The following is a 19713-nucleotide window of genomic DNA, read 5'->3' on the forward strand; positions in this document are numbered from 1 at the left end:
CCCTGCCCTAATGCCAAAGGAACTGCACACTGAATATGTTTTTGCCGTTTGATGTCTATGTCTGGACCGTTGCGTAAAAAGGAGGGTTTCTGCCCCGTTACTTCTCCGCTGCTTTCTTGTGGGTTTCTTTTGCTACCAAAACAGAATACAAATTATGTTTGGGACAAAGGGTTTTCTTGCAAAGACATACAAAGTGTGGAGGGAAGCATTAGTTCAGATCAGAAGTAATAGGGATTTTGTTGAAGAGGACTTATTATGCTTTTTGGGGTTATTCTTTCCTGTAGTGCAGTGGTCACCAACCTTTTTAAGCCCAAGATCCCCGACCTCGGCCTTGGTGAAAGGCGAGATCTACCTATTGCAGAATTGATTGAAAAAGACGGCCCAGACAGTACTTCCAATTTGAGGCCTTTTATATAGGCTAATTGCATCTGAATTACATCAAATCATTTGGGGCAACTTCCAATTTGATTAAACCAAACATAACATAACACAACATAACTAACATGTCAGAAAGGATAAATATATATATTTACATCATACCTATCATTTTAAGTTTCATTCATTCCTTCATTACAATCCTAAATATAAATGTATGTAGCGTATTTTCCATTTGTTTTAACGAATGAGTAAATTATTTTGTTGACAGCAACAACAACAAAGAAAAAAACAACATCTTGCAGTGAGCAGATAACATAAAGTGCCATTTTAACGGACCGTCCACACAGCAGTGTTAAAAAAATCTTGGAGGTGGGCAGAGTTGGGTGTAACGCGTTACAAAGTAACGCTTTACTGTAATAATATTACTTTTGTCGGTAACGGAGTAGTGTAACGCGTTACTTTTATAATTCAGTAATCACACTACAGTTACTAACATTGCCCCGACACGCGTTACTTCGTTACTTTTATAAAATCAGTCATAATCACACTGACAGACAAGAGGGGTTTCCGCCGCAGGTTTATATGTACGTAATCTGCGCGACTTGCGCGTCCACATCTCCACGTGCAGTGCTGCATAAACATGGCAGAGTCAGCGATAACTTTCGAGGGGTGGAGGTATGCCCATTATTTTGAGTTCGTCCGAAGAATAGACAGGAATGTGACGGTGAGGTGCAAACTGTGTCCAGGCCAGAAGCTGTTATCCACTGCTGTAAACACCACGTCAAACCTCAACAAACACCTGCAAAGAACACATGCTAAGGTGAAGCTAATAGCTAAGGACCCCCAAACCCAGAGTGAGGATGTTGTGAGTGCGCCGCCGCCGACCGAAGCAGCACAAATTAGAATTTGGAGGACCGGTAACCAAAGCAGAGATGGACAGGCTTGTAGCATCCTTCATAGTAGAGGTAATGTTGCCCATTTGCACAGTGGAATCACCATCGCATCGTTCAGAGATATACTGCGCAAAATACAGATAGCAGGAGACAGAGGACAGCCATAGTCAGAGCTATCTGACTATCTGACTTGTTATGCGACAATGGAAACTGAACTAAAGAGAACATTTGAAACTTTAGCAGTCTGCGTGATCTGCCTGTAGGAAGGGGCGGGCCGGCCCTGCGAGTAAAGTAACGAGTAAAGTAACGAGTAAAGTAACGAGTTACTTTATGTAGAGAGTAACGAAGTAGTGTAATATATTACTTTTTTTTTAAAGTAATATGTAATATGTAATATATTACTTTTTTTAGTAACGACCCCATCTCTGGAGGTGGGCGTATCTGAAGCTTGGGGATTTTTTGCGAGCAAGGCACCAACAACCAATCACATGAATCTCCCGCCCGCGACATACGAAGCAAAAAAGTTTGAAGTAAACTGGATATAAACTCCCCAAACAGGCGAAAACATACCACTGTCTCTGCCACCTCCCTCCATGCCTGGCTCCTCCGGTTTATATCCCGGTAGGTAAATAGGGACTGGTCATAAAGCACCGGGTGATTCCCTACCGCTAATTTCTCCTCCATTTTTTTGAATATGAGGAAATGACCTGCGGTATGTCTCTCCCAGCATACACGCGGTTTGATTGGCTAGCGCTTGAACTGTCAGATTTGCATACACGGGATTTGATTGGCTGACGCTTCCACCTCAGCTTCAAAAGTTGAACATTGCTCAACTTTGAATCCTGAAAATCCTGAAAATCTCCGCTCGCCTGCCCACAATGCAGTTCGGCGAAAAGTGAGGCAAAGTGACGTCACCCCATTCAAAGTGAATGGGCAGAAGCGTTTCAAGATTTTTTAACGCTGCTGTGTGGACGGTCCGTAACTGTGAGGCTTATACACTGAAGCTTCATGCAAGTGCAACATTTAACATTAACATTAAAACTAGTTATTTTAACACAATTCTTACAAATTCAAGAATTGTGTCGCGTTCGTGAGGTAGCCAATCAGCGGTGAGGATCTCAGCCTGCCGTCACTGATGTTGAATCAGTAAACCAAAACATCAGCCGTTAGCACTCAGAGCTCACAGCTCCTCATATCTGTTCAGAAACGGGACAAAAGTTAAACATGTACAAACCACAGACTGTCTGTGTCATGGCGAATACAGTCGCTGTTGTATCTGTGTCTGTATCATGTTGTTATGAGTATGGACGGAGCAGATACAATGTTAGTTTAGCCTGATCGATCCGATCTCCATTCAGAAAACACGCATTTAAAAGGTTTTTCGCCTGCCGTCTTGTCTGCAGACTTGTCAAGCATTAATTCATGGTATCAATATGTAGTTATTCCGGCATCATTTTGAAACGTGTATTACAATTAAATCACGGTAAAATATGTTCATTTTGTTGTAGTTCGTATCTACCATAAGTGCAGTGAGTTCAAAAATATGCAGCATCACTTAAAGTCAGTCTATTATTTTTGGGAGCGACAAGGAATGTCTCAAAGATACATCAATCAAGTGGCACCTGGTAACGAGGTGGTGGATGATAGGCTTACATCTAAAAACTTTATTAAAAAAACCCCTTTTTTTTTTTTTTTTTTTAACGGTGCGCGATCTACCCGCACCCGACTGGTTGGTGACCACTGCTGTAGTGTGTTCTATAGGTTTTTGTGCATGTAAATGGTCTGCAAAGGCTACAATTACAACATTCCCCCCAGAGGGAGTTTCTCTCCCACACAATCCCCCCCTGCCTGAAATGCATCCATGGGACTCCTTTGTTTACTTCGGTAACATAATGACATCACTATGTAAGACTCGCAAATTGGTTAGAGCTCCAACATATAGTGAGCAACAGATCCAGCCAACTAACCAATCAGAGCAGACTGGGCTCTGGTTTCAGACAGAGGGTGAAAAGAGGTGCTGCAGCACAGGCAGTATGAGAAAAATGAAGAGCTTTTTGAACATTAAAGCATCGAGACATGTCACATTAGAGACACTAAATACTAAATTAACATGAAAATGAGCAGAATATGTCGTCTTCAAACAGGCCCTCAGGGTCACACTGGAGGGACACTTGGGTTTCATTAAAGTTGGTGGAAAGCCAGCATATTTTCAAGTGTGGACATGGTTTGAATTTGAAGTCTCAATATAATGTTGGAATACTTTGAATGTGTGATTTAGTTTAAGAGCAGACAAAGAGTTTATGTATCAGACAACAAAGCTACTAGTGTTTTTTTTAAGCTGGTAGCCCCCTCCACACACACATATACATACACACAGCTCCCCTATGTGTATCTATCTTGTTTTTCTCTTGTTGTTGGTCATGGTGTAGGTCGTCCCCTCCTCTGCCATCTGGGAAGTCTCTCTTTCCATCCATTATGGTCGTCCGGGGACAAAAACCCTTCAACACCAGCATTCCCCACACATGCATGTAGCACACACACACATACGTACGTACACATGTACACTTGAAATCCAAGTGTTGAACTTTCCTGTCGGCTCCCAGACCGTAGTCGAGGAAACAGGGGGGATGACTCTCTGTCGTCTCCCAGGGCAGAAGCAACTATGAAGGTAGATATGGTGCAAAATGGGAGAGCTTGTAAAACCTGATGTGAGCACTTGCAGAAAAAAAATCTGAGCTTGTGTGCATACATTTACACTTGTATAAAATATCCACGTATCTGTGAACCAAATGTGAAGTCACAGAAGAAAAAAAAATGTTTGTAGCTTGTAGAAAAAAAATTAACTTAGTGATGAAATGTTCACTTGCAGAAAAATATATATTTTTTAAATACATTTTCCATTACAACTGCAACTTGGTTATTACAACCTCTCAAATCAGTCATTACAACTTCACGAATCTGCTCTGTGGCAGTATAAATCGACGAATCTGCGGCCTTGACTTTTGCTACACTTCTTGCGATGAATGTGTCGCTAAAGTAATTTTCACCTGTAGATGTGCGGGGAGAGAGGGGGGTTGGAGCGAAGGGGCGGAGCTATCAGAACGACGAGGCGCAAGCTCGGGTCAGTTAAGTGACTACTGTTGCCCCTTTCACACGCAGCTCCCGTTCTAGCTCCGTGCTTCGCTCACAACAACAACAATGGGGGACTGCGTCGGGTCGATGATCCTGTTACTTTCAATCATACGAAGCCAGATTAAATTAAATAACTACTTCTCCAACCTTATACTTTTCTCCAGAGTGCCGCGGTTCATTGTTTATTAATGTGTTACAGCGGCATGTACCGACCGCTGCAGTGCTGCTCGTCCACTGGAGTTTATTAACTCACAGCAGCGGCCGTTGTAAAGTATTCACTGTCTGACTGTCACACAAGCAGCTGATCAATATCCCCAATTCCCCATAAGTGAATGTGTTTCAGTATGAATTGACGCTGTTTGGCATCACAACGCTGTTATGAAAGTTTCTCTGGTATAAAATGGGTCATGTTAGCATAGCAACCGAAGCAAAACTGACTATATTGACTAGGCTACTTGTTGCTTGTTGCTTTAACTTGTGGCATAAGCCGTTTTCGACAGGCACATTTTACCGGCGTATTTTTCATTATGATTCTACTTGTGATAGTCGGACATGACAAACTGTGCAGCCCATGAATTGATTCCATCTGATAGCTGCTATAATACAAAACAAAACGTCTGCCCCCTCCACAATGATCAATAACAGCGAACGGATGGTCAAAGTAAGTACAAATAAACAGAATCACACGAAGTCTGGTTACTGGTTAGTGTTGCCTGACTTTATAAAGTGTAACTGTTAGTTCAGGTTAATCTCGCCCCCCTCCGACGTAAGCGTGACGTATGCGGTTGCCTCTAGACCGACACTTTTTTCGAGCTTGGTAAGAACCGGTTTTCGGGGAAAAGAGCCGGCTCCGCTGCGGCGTGAACAGGAAAAACCGGTGCTTACCAGGCACAAGCTCCGAACCGGCCCTGGAACCGCGTTGGTGTGAAAGGGGCAACATGCGGGGCCCCGCAGTCATCCGGTTCGACCTGGCATGGCTGTGTGACTGACCCGAGCTTGCGCCTCCCCGTTCTGATAGCTCCGCCCCTTTACTCCAACCCCCCTTTCTCCCCATGTTCCTCCCCCCACATCTACAGGTGAAAATTACTTTAGCAACACATTCATCGCAAGAAATGTAGCAAAAGTCAAGGCCGCAGATTTGCCGATTTATACTGCCACAGAGCAGATTCGTGAAGTTGTAATGACTGATTTGAGAGGTTGTAATAACCAAGTTGCAGTTGTAATGCTAGTATATACCTGTGCTTGTGGCTGTAATTGAGTAGGAGTATATTCTGGTGTTTGCTGTTGCTGGAATTGTGTGGGATGATATTCTTGTGCTTGTTGCTGGTATTGTGTGGGAGAATATCCTGGTGCTTGTTGTTGTTGGTGTTGCGGACACTCTCTGGACCAGTGTGACAACTGACCACATATGTAGCATCCATCATTCTGGAATCTTCTTGCTCTTGATCGAAAACTTCCTCTTCCTCTGCCCCTCTGTTGGTTCTGTATATGGTTCTCTGACACTTCCTGAGTTTGAACTGGCAGAGGTGACAACCCAGCCTTCTCTGCTAGTATGGCCATTTCTGACATAATTGCCATCTGTTTTGTCGTTTTCTTGCTCGTGAGCTTCGGTGTCTTTCTCAGTACTTGTATCTTCAAAAGTCTTCTAGTTAGTGTTTTCATTTCTTCTTCATTCTCCATATTTGTTTTCTTGTATTTGGTATCATGGTGTATGAGATATTCTCTCCATTCTTCAATGGGTTTGGTATCTAATCCCACTACGTCTTCCAGGCGATCCTGCACTGATGTTGGCAGGGCTTTGGTGACTGCATTCCTCCACAACATTATAACAGCTGGGGAAACATCATGGCGTTCTCCTGTGCTGTCCATCCATACTTCTTCACATCTTTTCAAGAAGGCATGCATTTCTTCCCCCGTTTCTTTCTTCAGGCTGGTGAGGGCAGTTAAACTCCGTTTTGTCGGGTAGCGGAGACGAATGGCCGCCTAATACTCTGTCCTAATATCGTTGAGTGGAGTGTCATCTGGTTCGTCACTACAATAGGCCCTGTGATCTATCTCTCTTGCCTCTGGTCTTCCTTCTATCCGTCCAAGCAGTGCCCTTAGATCTCCCAAGCATAGGCGGTCTTGAGCAGTGTACTTCTCCAGGTCACTTACCCACTTCTGACCACCTTTGGAGAGTGGTGGTAGCTTTGTCACTAGTGATTCCATGTCCCTGTGAGTCCATGGTTGGTATGTCGATCCTCCTTTTCCAGTTGCTATCAATGGTTGTGGGGGAAACCTCTGTGTAGCAATGCAGCGGGAGTCACCGACTCAGGAAGGAGACACGGGATGAGCAGGAGCTTTGATGTCAAACACTGATGGTTTATTTAGGAGTTTCGGCCGGAGAATTCACATCACAAGTCACGAGCCAGAGGTTCTGACTTCACGGGAGAGTTGCCACGTCAATTCTGAAGCGCCTCTCTCTTGCTAGACCTTTTAACTGGTTCACAGAGAGTAATCAACATATTTGAGGAGATAGACTCAACAGCTGGGAACACTGAATTACTTGCGTCTGACACTTATGTCCTCGAAGATTTCACACCTTGGAGTCCACAAACACCGAGAAGGAAGTGTTCCAGCGTTCTCACAACAATAACCATCTGTGATCGAGAGTTGCCCCGGTCATAAACTGGTAACAACAACATATGGCTGAAGCAGCCCCTTTCCTTAAAGGAGATAACAGACGTCAGGGTTGGTCATAAACGTCAAAGGGCAAAAAGGTTAGATATCTAGGATTCCAGGAGAATTATTCCCTAACAATGGTAACATGTGTCTTGGGTGTTCCTTGAGTCTTCCAGCTATAGATTCTGTTCTTGTTACATTAACATTTCTGCCATCTATACTTCTTTGTTCACTTTTATCTTCTTTGCTCTTGTTTCCTGAGTTTTCTGATATTGTGTCTTGTTCCAGGCTTCCTTCTAGAATTACAGAATGCGATTTGAATTCTTCTTCTTCATAATATGTTATTTCGGGAGAGTAATTAGTTCGGTATTCTTTTTCATCTTGTTCTCTTCTCATCCTTTTTCTTTCTTCTTTGTCTCTCTTCCATCCTTCTGCTGAGTTCTTGTTCCTCTCTGTGTCTCTCTTCCATTTTTCTCCTGTGTTCTTGTTCCTCTCTGTGTCTTTCTTCCGTGTGTCTCTCTTCCTCGTGTGTCTCTCTTCCGCGTGTCTCTCTTCTGTACGTCTCTCTTCTGTCCTTTTATTGAGTTCTTGGTCTTCCTTTTCTTCTTCTTCTTCTCTTTGTCTCGCTTCATTTCTTTGGAGATCAGACCTAGATAGCCTGGTTGGACCCATGTGATCTGTCAGTGGTCCTAAATCTCCTCTGTGCTGGTTCCTCCCGAGTGACTGGATAGACATGGATGTTCCTAGCGCTTCTGAACCCACTTGCTGAAGTTCGGAGTCCTTCATTGCTGCCGCCATATCATTCATGTATTTGTTGCGTCTGCTTTCCTCCATCAACTGGTTGTTCTTACTGGTTAAGATTCTGACCTCATACTCCAATTCTTTGACTTCCCTGGTTGTGGGGACTCCCTCCAAATTCAATACTCCTCCTAAAACACCAAAACTTGGAGCATGAATTGAAGGTTGGGAAAAAGGGTCGTTCTCTGATATGTAGGGAGGTGGCGCTTCAGTCAGGCTTGGATACAGCTTCGGAGTTTGGATAACTGGAGCCTCTTCTTCTGTTCTTTCTGCTATGTCTTTCTTCACTGGCAGATCTGCTTCTTGAACCACATATATGCTGCTTGTCAATCCTATACTAGCATATTTTAGATGGAGTACCAGACTTGTAACTCTTGTTTTTCTTTTTTCAGCTTTGTTCATAGCGCTTTTTGCAGATCCATACCAAGAGGGTCGTCCGGCTTTCATCCATACTTCTTCCTGTTGTATGTATTCTCCATTCTCATATTCAATTACAGCTTTTCTATGGGCTTTCGTTGGTCCCGGTTGATCATCTGCTGGAATCAATCCTCTCGTTTGCCACTGCTTCAACAGTTCCTCTATTTGATTCCATGCCTTCTGTCTTTCACTAGGTGTTGTTATAGCATCTGATCTTATGTTTACCCTTTCCTTAATATTAAGTTGCAGTTGAGCCTGGTACTGAGAATGCTCTTAACTTGGACTCTTTTGACGGCATATTTCTTAAATACTTGGATGGAATTATTAAGTAATCAAGGATGAATTACTAATCTACTGAATAGTACCTTTGTACTCCTTATAGAAATATTCTGTGCAATGCTTCAATGTGTCCACTAGAATTTATGAAAAATTGTTATGTGGTTGCGTTTAACTTTTTTTTGTTGAAATATAATGAAAATTATAATGTAAAAACGCATTCATTATAATGACTAGAATGAATCGAAAATGTATCAAATATTCTAGAGTCTCTAAAATAATATGATGTGTAATGTATCTTACATAAAAATATGAACTGATAATTCAACTTGTCTAGCTGTCAAGAATGTATCAAATATGAAACATTAAATCAAACACCAGTGTGTTTATGAAATAATACCATGTGTAATGAATTTTAACTTTTAAAATCTAAGTTGAGCTAGGTCCGGCAGTGGCTCAGTCAGTAGGGGCTTGGACTGGGAGCCGTAGGGTCGCTGGTTCAAGTCCCCGACCAGACCTAAATATGGAGTGTGGACTTCTACTTGGAGAGGTCCCAGTTCACCTCCTGCCCTGCCGTGGTGCCCTTGAGCAAGGCACCGGACACCCCCCTTCCCCCCCACTCCCATTGCTCCCCGGGCGCTGTACAATAGCTGCCCACTGCTCCTAGTACTAGACTCCTTGTACTAGGATGGGTTAAAAGCAGAGGCCAAATTTCACTGTGTGTGCTGTGTGCTCTGCATGTGTGACCATTAAAGAGGGTTTCATCCCTCCCTATTCTTCTATTCTATTCAAAATATGAATAATGAAAAATGTATTAAATATGAAAATCTAAATACACAGTATTAATGTACACCCGTGTTAATGAAACAATAGTATATGTAATGCTTATAACTTTAAATGTGAAAATATGAATTATGAAAATCAAAAAATAAACCGTGTAGTGTTTATGAAACAATATGTGTAATGAATTTAATTTTAAACATGAGTTTCTAAAAATAAGAATATTAAAAAAGTATATTAATTATAAAAGATTAGAATGCACAGTGTAGACTAGAGTTTATGAAATATTACTATGTGTAATGAACTTAACTTTAAAATCTGAGTTGAGTTAGACAAATGTGAATAATGAAAATGTGAACAGTGTATAAATGTACACTAAAGTTAATGGAATAATGCAAATGTCATCAAATGTGTTGACTAAAATACCTAAATTAAAAGACCAATGTATTTATGTACTGTACACTATAGTCTTTGCCAAAATACTATGTGTTATGGATTCTAATTTAGAATTCAGAAACCACAGGTAATCTTATTTAAATGGTATAGAATGTATTAACTAATACTTAGTAGGAATAGGAATTAAACTCCAGTACGTATGGTAGTTCTGACTAAAATGTGTTATGTGATGCCTTTATTAGTTATTCCTAATGTGATATGCAACAATTTAGTACAACCAGCAGAGTGCGCTGTTGTAATTCTCACTTTTATCCACCAGAGGGAGCTGTAGTAAATCTGACTCCTCTTAAAGGGCCCATGTCATGGCCATTTCCACTGATCATAATTACATTGTTGAGGTATACTAAAATAGATTTATACTGTGCAATTTTCCAAACTCACATTGGTTTCGCATACAGCATCTCTGTCAAGCATGTGTATTCAGCAGTATTCATTCTCTCCACTAAACGACTCGTTGGAGCTCTTGCCCCCCCCTCCCTGTGAGCCTAGTGTGCTCCGATTGGTCAGCTCGGCCACTCTGTTCTGATTAGTCAACCACCAGAGAGGCTGCGCCCATGTCTAAACGGCTGCTCTCAGCCGAACATCAGTCTTATCATGGCGTCGGTACAGCCGTATATTTTATATACATATATATATTTTTAACTGTATATATTTAAAGAGTGTGACGGCCCCAGGGCCTTTGTCTTACGATGGGGTGGAGCTGAAGAGGCTAATCAGCGCGATCACGGACACCTGGCCGGAGCCGAGGTGCTAGCCAGCTGCCCGGAGTCAAACGGCAGCCCCTCTCTCCCTCCAAGCAGCTCAGCGATCCTCTTCCCTGACCACCTATCTCTGCATTTACCACAATAAATGTGCCGTGGTTTTGTAAACTCGTGTATGTCTCCTTGTCTTTCCGTTGTGGCCTACGAGCCGGTCATAACAAAGAGTAAGTTATTTTTACCCGTTATAAACTACTACTGTTTGATGAGAAATCAAATCATGGTTTGCTATATATGAATGATATGTTATAGGAGCAAATAATTCAGGGAAGAAAGGATAGGCCTACTAAGTATTTCCATTCAACTTTATTTTTAGAAATGTACAAAATGAACGTAAATATACATATATACACGGTATATCGTCAATTACTCCCCGTTGTCGGCATCTTGCTTATAGCAGCCGGGGCTTTTTGAGACGACGCCTCAGTGTGGTCGTCCAGTCATGTATTGTCCGGCAGGATCTACCTGGACGAAATAAAATGCAAATCACAAAATATTAGAGAAACTTAGTTGTTTTAGATTCGTTAGTAGTAGTTGTGGTAGGAGTGTGGATCTATCTAATGAACAGCTTGCCTGCTAATATGCTAACCTAGCTTTGTTTACCTTGGTAGCTAACACAATATGAACGTTAGCTTGGAGGAACGGCAACTATAATATAGTGTAATAAAACTACTATGAACAAAAGCTAGTGGTTCATATTAGGCTAGCAATAACGTGTTTATAATTGCAATATTATACGGGTATTCTGCTACGTTCGGTCATACATTGTAACTTGCATGAATACATTGTTTTGCGCTAGCATACAGCTAGCCTCGTTAGCTATACATGTACATGTACTGTCACAATGTACGGTAAATCACCCGGAGTATACTGTATGAGTATTCCGTGTGTGTGACTGCAGACATTCTCCTGCCATGACAAACATGTAAGGCCATCTGCTGACATTGTAGTTGATATATTTAAACGCTAGCAACATAGCATAACAAAAATGTTTTTCCGACCAAACTAAGGTCTAGCTCCGTCGGTTAGATTGGTAGCCTACACGCTACGCCAGCTATAATGTAATTACGCTTCGCGACTGACCGTACGGTAAATCACCAGGAGTATACGGTCTATGACTATTTTGTGTGTGAATGCAGACATTATCCAGCTATGAGGAACATGTATGTAAGGCGATCTGCTAATATTGGAGTTGATATATGGAAACGCTAGCAACTTAGTTAGCACAGTTAGCACTGGCTTAGCAGTCCGAAACATGTTTACACATTTAAACAGTCGTGGGAGATACCTTGTTTGATAAATACACAAATAACAATGCAAACTTACAGGTTGTGTACCCGAATCTTCCCCTGCTCCAAACGGTCCAAACAAGCTGTGCATATCCGGCCTCAAACTGGGCAATGTTTTGGAAGCTTTCGTCTGTGAAATGCCGGTTCTTCGAACCTCTGGAGGAACAGTGTTAAAAATAAATTTCAACCACTGACTTCGTCGTGGTTCTTCCGTCGGTAGGACAAACAGCTCAGATTTCTCCTCACATTTCAGGAAACAGGTCCTTGGCAGTGGCATGACTGGATCGATTGTGAACTGAACCAGAGCTTCCAACAGTAAATGTTAGGCTGGCAGAGGGTGCGGCCAGCGCCGCTGGGTGTGGCCATAGCTCTTCGGGATTGGTCCATTTCGTTCCGGGTACCGCATGACATCAGGCCGTACCCGGAACTAAATGGAAGACTCAAATGGGCAGTGACGTATCTCCAACGAGGCGTTTTGGGGAGGTATTTTCTGTGTTAGAGTTTTACTCGCTACAGGGTGTACTTTGAGGGTTTTGACTCTGCACACCGTTTACATGCATAAAAACCTTCATAACACACAAGGGGACGGGTAATAACCGGAAAAGCATGACATGGGAGCTTTAAATAAAAATAGACTTTAAAAATAACTTTTTTTAAATGGCAAGAAAAATACAATAATTCAGTCCAACTAACTTAGCAATTAAAACATCTAAACATCCGTGAACAATGGAAACAATAAAACATAAACACGCCAAAATACATAAGCAAGCACAAATATTTCAACAATCAGCCGGTCAGTTTGGATGAAATTCACTCCAGCAGATGACCCAATACACAGCACAATAGCTTAGTAATACAATAATCCTTTTAGAAAACATGAAACTACGCTATTTATACCTAAACCGATTTAGAAAAATTAACTCTTTTCTAATTTAACATGTGACAAAAGAATGATTGACTACTTGATTTGTTTTTTTACAAAATGGTCACTCACACATGGTCAAACTGAATGACTTTTGACCTCATGGGGTCAGACAAAATGGATGCCAATAAATGTGACATGTGGCCTGAAGAACAAAGGACCTCTTAACACAGGTGTCTCAGACTCCAGGCCCGCGGGCCAGACAGTTTCTCATGGTCCCGTTGTTGATATCATGTAATAGTGTTAATCTGGCCCGCGCGTTTACATTTGCGCTTTTAGATTTTATTTTTATTTTTGGATTGATCCCGCTGCTGGCAGGGAACTGCTGCGCGCAGTTCCCTCGCCCCTCCCCCCTCCGAGGGAACTCCGCCACACGTCAATCAAATGCGCGCAGTGGAATCTATCACAGAGTGATCCAAAAGTGACACAGAGTGGAAGGAAAATATATCGCCCAGTCATGTCTTCATCAAAACTTTCAGGGAAAAGAAAAGTCGATGATGACCACAGAAAATGTCAGGAGAAGTGGGAGACTGAATATTTTTTTGTCGGGTACAGGGGAAATGCAACGTTATGCACAGAGAAAATCTCTGTATACAAGGAGTATAACGTCAAACGTCACTACTCAACTAAACATGCAGAGTATGCAAAATACCTGGGAGACGAGAGAGAGAAAAGAGTCACAGAGCTAAAAAAATGTCTGGAAGCAACAAAATCTCTTCAAGAAAGGAAGCACTGAGGCTGATTTAGCAGTCGAAGCTAGCTATGTGCTGAGTGAGATGATTGCTAAGGCGGGAAAGCCGTTTACGGAAGGCGAGTTTGTAAAAAAGTGCATGTTGCAGGCTGCAAGTATAGTCTGTCCGGAAAAGAAGGGTCAGTTTAACAACATCAGCCTGTCAGCTAACACAGTGGCAGAGCGCATTTCTGACTTATCAAGTGACATATATGATCAGCTGTGCGACAAAGCCAAACTTTTCCGTGCATACTCTGTGGCTCTTGATGAGAGCACGGACATCACTGACACCGCTCAGCTCGCAATGTATGTCCGTTGTGTTGATGACAAGTTTGAAGTGACAGAGGAGTTGCTTACAGTGAAACCAATGCATGGCCAGACCACCGCTCAGGAGATATTGCAGCAACTGTGTGATGCCATTGCAGATATCGGTCTGCCATGGAAGAGGTTTGTTGGAATTACAACCGACGGAGCGCCATCAATGGCAGGGTGGAAAAATGGGCTGGTGGCACTTGTTCAAAGAAAACTGGAGGAGGAGGGTGTGGAGGAGGCTATTGCTCTGCACTGCATTATCCATCAGCAGGCCCTTTGCAGCAAATGCTTGAAGTTTGACAATGTGATGTCTGTCGTTGTGAAATGCATCAACCATATCAGATCCAGGGGCTTAAAGCACCGCCAGTTCCGTGCTTTTTTGGAGGAAATTGAGTCAGAATATGAGGATGTGCTCTACTTCACAGAGGTATGTTGGCTCAGCAGGGGAAACGTCCTGAAGAGGTTTTTTGAGTTGAGAACAGAACTGAAAGTATTCATGCTGGAGAAGGGTGGGATGGCTGTTCCCGAGCTGAGTGATCCCAAATGGCTCATGGACTTAGCTTTTCTTGTTGACATCACGCAGGAGCTGAATGCACTGAATAAGAAGTTGCAGGGCCAGGGCCAGCTTGTCAGTGCAGCATATGACAATGTCAAAGCATTCTCTACAAAACTGGTGTTATGGAAAGCCCAGCTCCCTCAGAAAAAACTCTGCCATTTCCCAGCATGCAAGGCTCTCATGGACAGGGGCACAGCATTCAGTGGTGAGAAGTATGTTGATGCCATTGTGAAGCTACAGGAGGAATTTGATCACCGGTTTGCAGACTTCAAGACACACAGAGCCACTTTCCAAATTTTTGCAGACTCCTTCTCCTTTGATGTGGAAAATGCCCCTGGTGTGCTTCAAATGGAGCTCATTGACCTGCAGTGCAATTCTGAGCTCAAAGCCAAGTTCAGGGAAGTGAATGGGAAAGCAGACAAGCTTGGACAATTCATGAGAGAATTGCCCCCCTCCTTCCCTGAGCTTTCCAGGATGTGCAAGCGGACCATGTGCCTTTTTGGGAGCACATATATGTGTGAACAGCTCTTCTCCACCATGAACTTCAATAAGTCAAAGTACAGGTCCAGACTTACTGATGAACATCTTCAAGCCTGACGTGATTCAAGATGGCGCCTGTGTCGGCTCGCCGCTCCCTCAGCTCTCTACCTTTAGCTATTCTGTTTTTGTTTTATGTTTGTCAGAATGTCTCTGCTCTGCTCGTTTACGATCGCCAAGCTCTCCTCCACCTCAGACCCTCACTGGAGTTGATATTGCTGCCCAAACCTACATCTGGCAACCATAAATCGTCCCCCCCCCCCTCTACTGTCGAATATTCCCACCTACCTGCGCCGGTTGCCCTGCATCCTGCCTCGCCGAAAGCGCTTTAGACGACGGGGAAAGCGTGGTGGTGCACTGGTCCATCTTAAGGCATACCTGACGGCTTCTTCTGGGACTTATCCACGCCTCGGATGTCATGGCCCTCCCGCTGCACGCCATGTGAGGGATCGATGGATTTGCCCTGTTTTTCCGGAGCTGCGGTCTCTGCTGGGCCCGCTGGCAGCTCCTCCTGCCCGCGCGGCGTTCAACACGCACATCTTCGTCAGCTGAGACGCACTACACCTTCGGCAAGCCCGGAGCGAAAACTTTGCATGGCTTTGCTAAATGCTAGGTCGATAGCAAACAAAACGTTCCTGCTAAACGACTTCTTCACCTCTCGTGAACTGGATTTTATGTTTCTGACGGAGACCTGGGTCCACGCTGGCGAGTATACACCGTTCTCTGAACTTCTTCCTCCTGACTGTACATTCTTCAGCTCCCCCCGTTCCACCGGCCATGGTGGGGGCATAGCATCAGTGTTTAGAGCTAGCCTCCAATGCCGATTGCTTCACCCTGTAACTAGCTATGCTAGCTTTGAGTTGCAGCTTATTGAACTGAACCCGGCCTCGCCTATACTCTGCGCAGTCGTGTATCGTCCGCCAAAGTGCAATAAGGATTTTATAAATGACTTTTCTGACTTTCTGTCCGGGATCATGGTGAAATATGATCGTGTTTTGATCTCCGGAGACTTCAATGTCCATGTGTGTTGCGAGTCCAAACCTCTGGTTAGGGACTTTTGAAATCTCCTTGATTATTTTGGTCTTGTTCAGTCCGTGGCTGGCCCAACACACGAAAAAGGACACACTTTGGACTTAGTATTATCGTTTGGACTGTCTGTATCTGTGGATGAAATATGTGCAGCAACGCGTATCTCAGACCATTTACCGGTTCTGTTTACAACCTCGATCCCTTCCACAGGAGTCGAATCACGGGCCCCTGCGCGTCGTCTGCGTTCGATTAACCCCTTGACTGCCTCACAGTTTTCTGATGTTTTTTAATGCTTCTCCTATCTGTAAATTAGAGGTGAACTGTGTTTTTAGTGCTGATGAGCTTATCTCCATGTTTGACTCGACATGTACACTAATACTGGATTCTGTTGCTCCTTTTACGCTTAGAGGCACCAAAGTTCTCTCAGAGCCGAGGCTCAATGACTGTACTCGCGCTCTTAGAAGGACCTGCAGGCGTGCAGAGAGAAAATGGAAAAAGGATAAACTCCATGTCTCCTTAGAAATCCTTCGTGCTTGCCTTTCTGACTACCAGACGGCAGTCAAAGCAGCCAAAACAGAGCACATTTCTCTGCTAATCTCCAAAAACAGCCATAAACCTCAAGTTCTTTTTAACCTGTTACGCACGGCCCGCCCGGTACCGGGCGGATAAACGCGTCATTTGCAGGAAACAACGTCTAAGGAATCTTAATATTGAATAAAACTATGAATGTTTTATATCCATGTAACGGGAAGAAACTCAGCTAACTGATCTTTTTAATTTTTTTTTTCAAATTAAACCCACAATGCTAGCACTCAGCCTCTGAATTAGCCACGAGCGAAAAAATTTAACCTAAAACGGCACTTAAACTCACTCATAACTCCCTTATTACTTATCCTAGATGCACAACCAACCACTCGTTTTTGGTGTCCTGGAGACACTGAATCTAGTGGTGCCCACCTCAACACTCAGTGATAAATATTTGCGACGCTATAAACGAAAGCGTACATCATAACATGTGGAGCTAAGTAGCTAGAAACGCTAACATGGCTTACCTTGGTCAAAACTGGTCTTCAATGGCATTAAAACGATAAAAAAACGATGCTGCAGTTAATCCATAGGTTCATCCTATGTATCTGTGCCTTCTTTGAAATTATTTCTGATAATCCATAAGCAATAAAACTGCTTTTTAGTTTCCAAACTCCAGAAGGAGAGAATCTCCCAATCTGCTTTCATTTCCAGAGGCGCAGCCCCCACCTTTTCTCTTTACAATGAGTGTGTATGTGGGCCTCCCCCTTCGATTCTATTGGCTCTAACGGTCAGAAAGGTGTGTCAACGATCAAAATCGAGCAAGGGGGGGCAGAGATAGGTAAAATCCACCCAAATGACCCCAGAAGTGGGGGTTTTTGGCTAAATCTCTCTAAAAAGGTCAAATTTCACTTGTTTTGCATCAATCTTGATACAGGGTACTTATTATATGTTGTACTTTGGATTCCTAAAGCTTTTAGTCTACTAACCCATCATCCAAGGGTAGTTTTCACTATCTGTAAAAAATTAATTTTTGGACGGACACTATAATTTACAGTTTTTTACTATGTCAAATCTGAATTTTCTTTAAAATAATAAACATTTATATTGATTGTGACACTTCTACATCCAACTCACAGATGTAACCTTGCTTTGATAAAAGAAATTATTCATATAACCCTTTTAGCAGTTAAGTTGTAGTCATTTGTTTTGGGCATGTCATTTTCGAGCCTGAAACATGAAAAACAGGCTAGGTGCTTAACAGGTTAATGTCCTCAACTCGATCATTAATCCCTGTGATGTTCCTCCAATTGTGCAATCGACTACTCTCTGTGATAAGTTTCTTACATTTATTATTGAAAAAGTATCTGCTCTTAGGCTAGCCCACACTAGTGCTACCCCAGATCCTGCTCCTTTTCTGTGCCCTGCTGTCCTCGACCACTTTGAGCCTGTATCCCTCTCTTCTCTCTCGGATGTAGTCAAGCACCTGCGGCCGACAAACTGCACCTCAGACAGCATTCCCTCTCGCCTTCTCAGAGATGTTTTAGGATCAGTTGGAGCAAGTATTTTATTACTTATAAATACCTCTCTTAGCTCAGGATGTGTCCCAGCTGCCTTCAAACATGCCGTGGTTAAGCCACTACTTAAAAAGAAAAATCTCGACCCTTCCATTCTCGCAAATTTTAGGCCCATCTCCCAGCTACCTTTTTTATCAAAAGCCCTGGAGCGAGTAGTCTACGCCCAGCTGCAGTCTTTTTTAACCACGCATGGAATCCTTGAAAAGTTTCAGTCTGGCTTCAAACCCATGCACAGTACTGAAACAGCCCTTTTAAGAGTTTTTAATGATCTGCTCCTAGCCGCCGACTCAGGTAGCCCAGCTGTCTTGGTGCTGTTAGACCTGACAGCTGCCTTCGACACTGTGGACCATAGCATCCTGTTGTCACGGCTTGAACAGTCCGCTGGCATCACAGGCTCTGCCCTTGCATGGTTCAGGTCCTACCTGACAGACCGTAGCTTCTCAGTGCAGCTAGGTGCCTTCTCCTCTGCCAAAGCCCCTCTTACCTGTGGGGTTCCCCAAGGCTCGATTTTGGGCCCCATCCTTTTTCTACTGTACATACTGCCCCTAGGTTCAATTCTCACAAAACACAACATCCCCTTCCACTGCTACGCCGACGATGTACAGATCTATCTGCCACTCAATTCAAATGTAAACTCATTACATCTATTGATGGACTGCTTAGCAGAGATCAAATCCTGGCTGAGCCAAAATTTCCTCAACCTCAACGAGAGCAAGACTGAGGTTATCTTTTTTGGACCCCAACCTCTAGCCTCCCAGGTTGATATTCTGGGCTCCCTCAAAAATAATATCCTCCCCTCTGTCACGAACCTTGGAGTGACCTTCAATAGCACTTTTAAATTCGATAAGCAGGTCAGCAGCGTAGTCAAAACCTGCTTTTTTAAAATACGACTATTGGCCAAGACTAAGTCGTTTTTATCATTTGAGGACCTGGAAAGGGTTATTAACGCCTTTGTTACCTCGAGGTTGGACTACTGCAACGCTCCGTACGTGGGTATGGACCAGGCGTCAATTAAACGCCTGCAGCTAGTCCAGAACGCAGCTGCACGTCTACTCACTGGCCACAAAAAGCGTGACCACATCACCCCAATTCTGGCCTCACTACACTGGCTTCCAATTCGGTTCCGAATTGATTTTAAACTCCTTTTATTTGTTTTTAAAGCACTAAATGGGCTGGCTCCGGCCTATATAGCTGAACTCCTCCAGCGCTACACCCCAACAAGAGCTTTAAGTTCTGCTGACCAGCTGTTGCTGATAGTGCCCAAGACCAGGCTCAAAACCCGAGGGCACCGAGCCTTCGCAGCAGCTGGCCCGAGGCTCTGGAACACTCTGCCCCTCCATGTGAGGTCGGCCCAGACCCTAGGGGTTTTTAAATCTACTCTTAAGACACACTTCTTCTCCCTGGCCTTTTAGTCAGAGCGGAGCACGACTCCTGACTTTTCCCTGTGTTTTCTTTTTAAATATCTGTTGTAATTTATTGTCTTTTATTGCGCTTATAGAAATGTGTTTTTATGTGATTGTAGTTATTACATGTACAGCACTTTGGCCCGACCAAAAATCGCTTTTAAATGTGCTCTATAAATAAACCTTGATTTGATTTGATTTGAAGCCATACTGAGGGTTTCAACTGCTTCCTCTCTCAAACCAAATGTGGCTCAGCTGTGTGAGAGGAAGCGCTGCCAGGTCTC

Source organism: Trematomus bernacchii, unplaced genomic scaffold (assembly GCF_902827165.1).
Source record: "Trematomus bernacchii unplaced genomic scaffold, fTreBer1.1, whole genome shotgun sequence".
Lineage (NCBI taxonomy): Eukaryota > Metazoa > Chordata > Actinopteri > Perciformes > Nototheniidae > Trematomus > Trematomus bernacchii.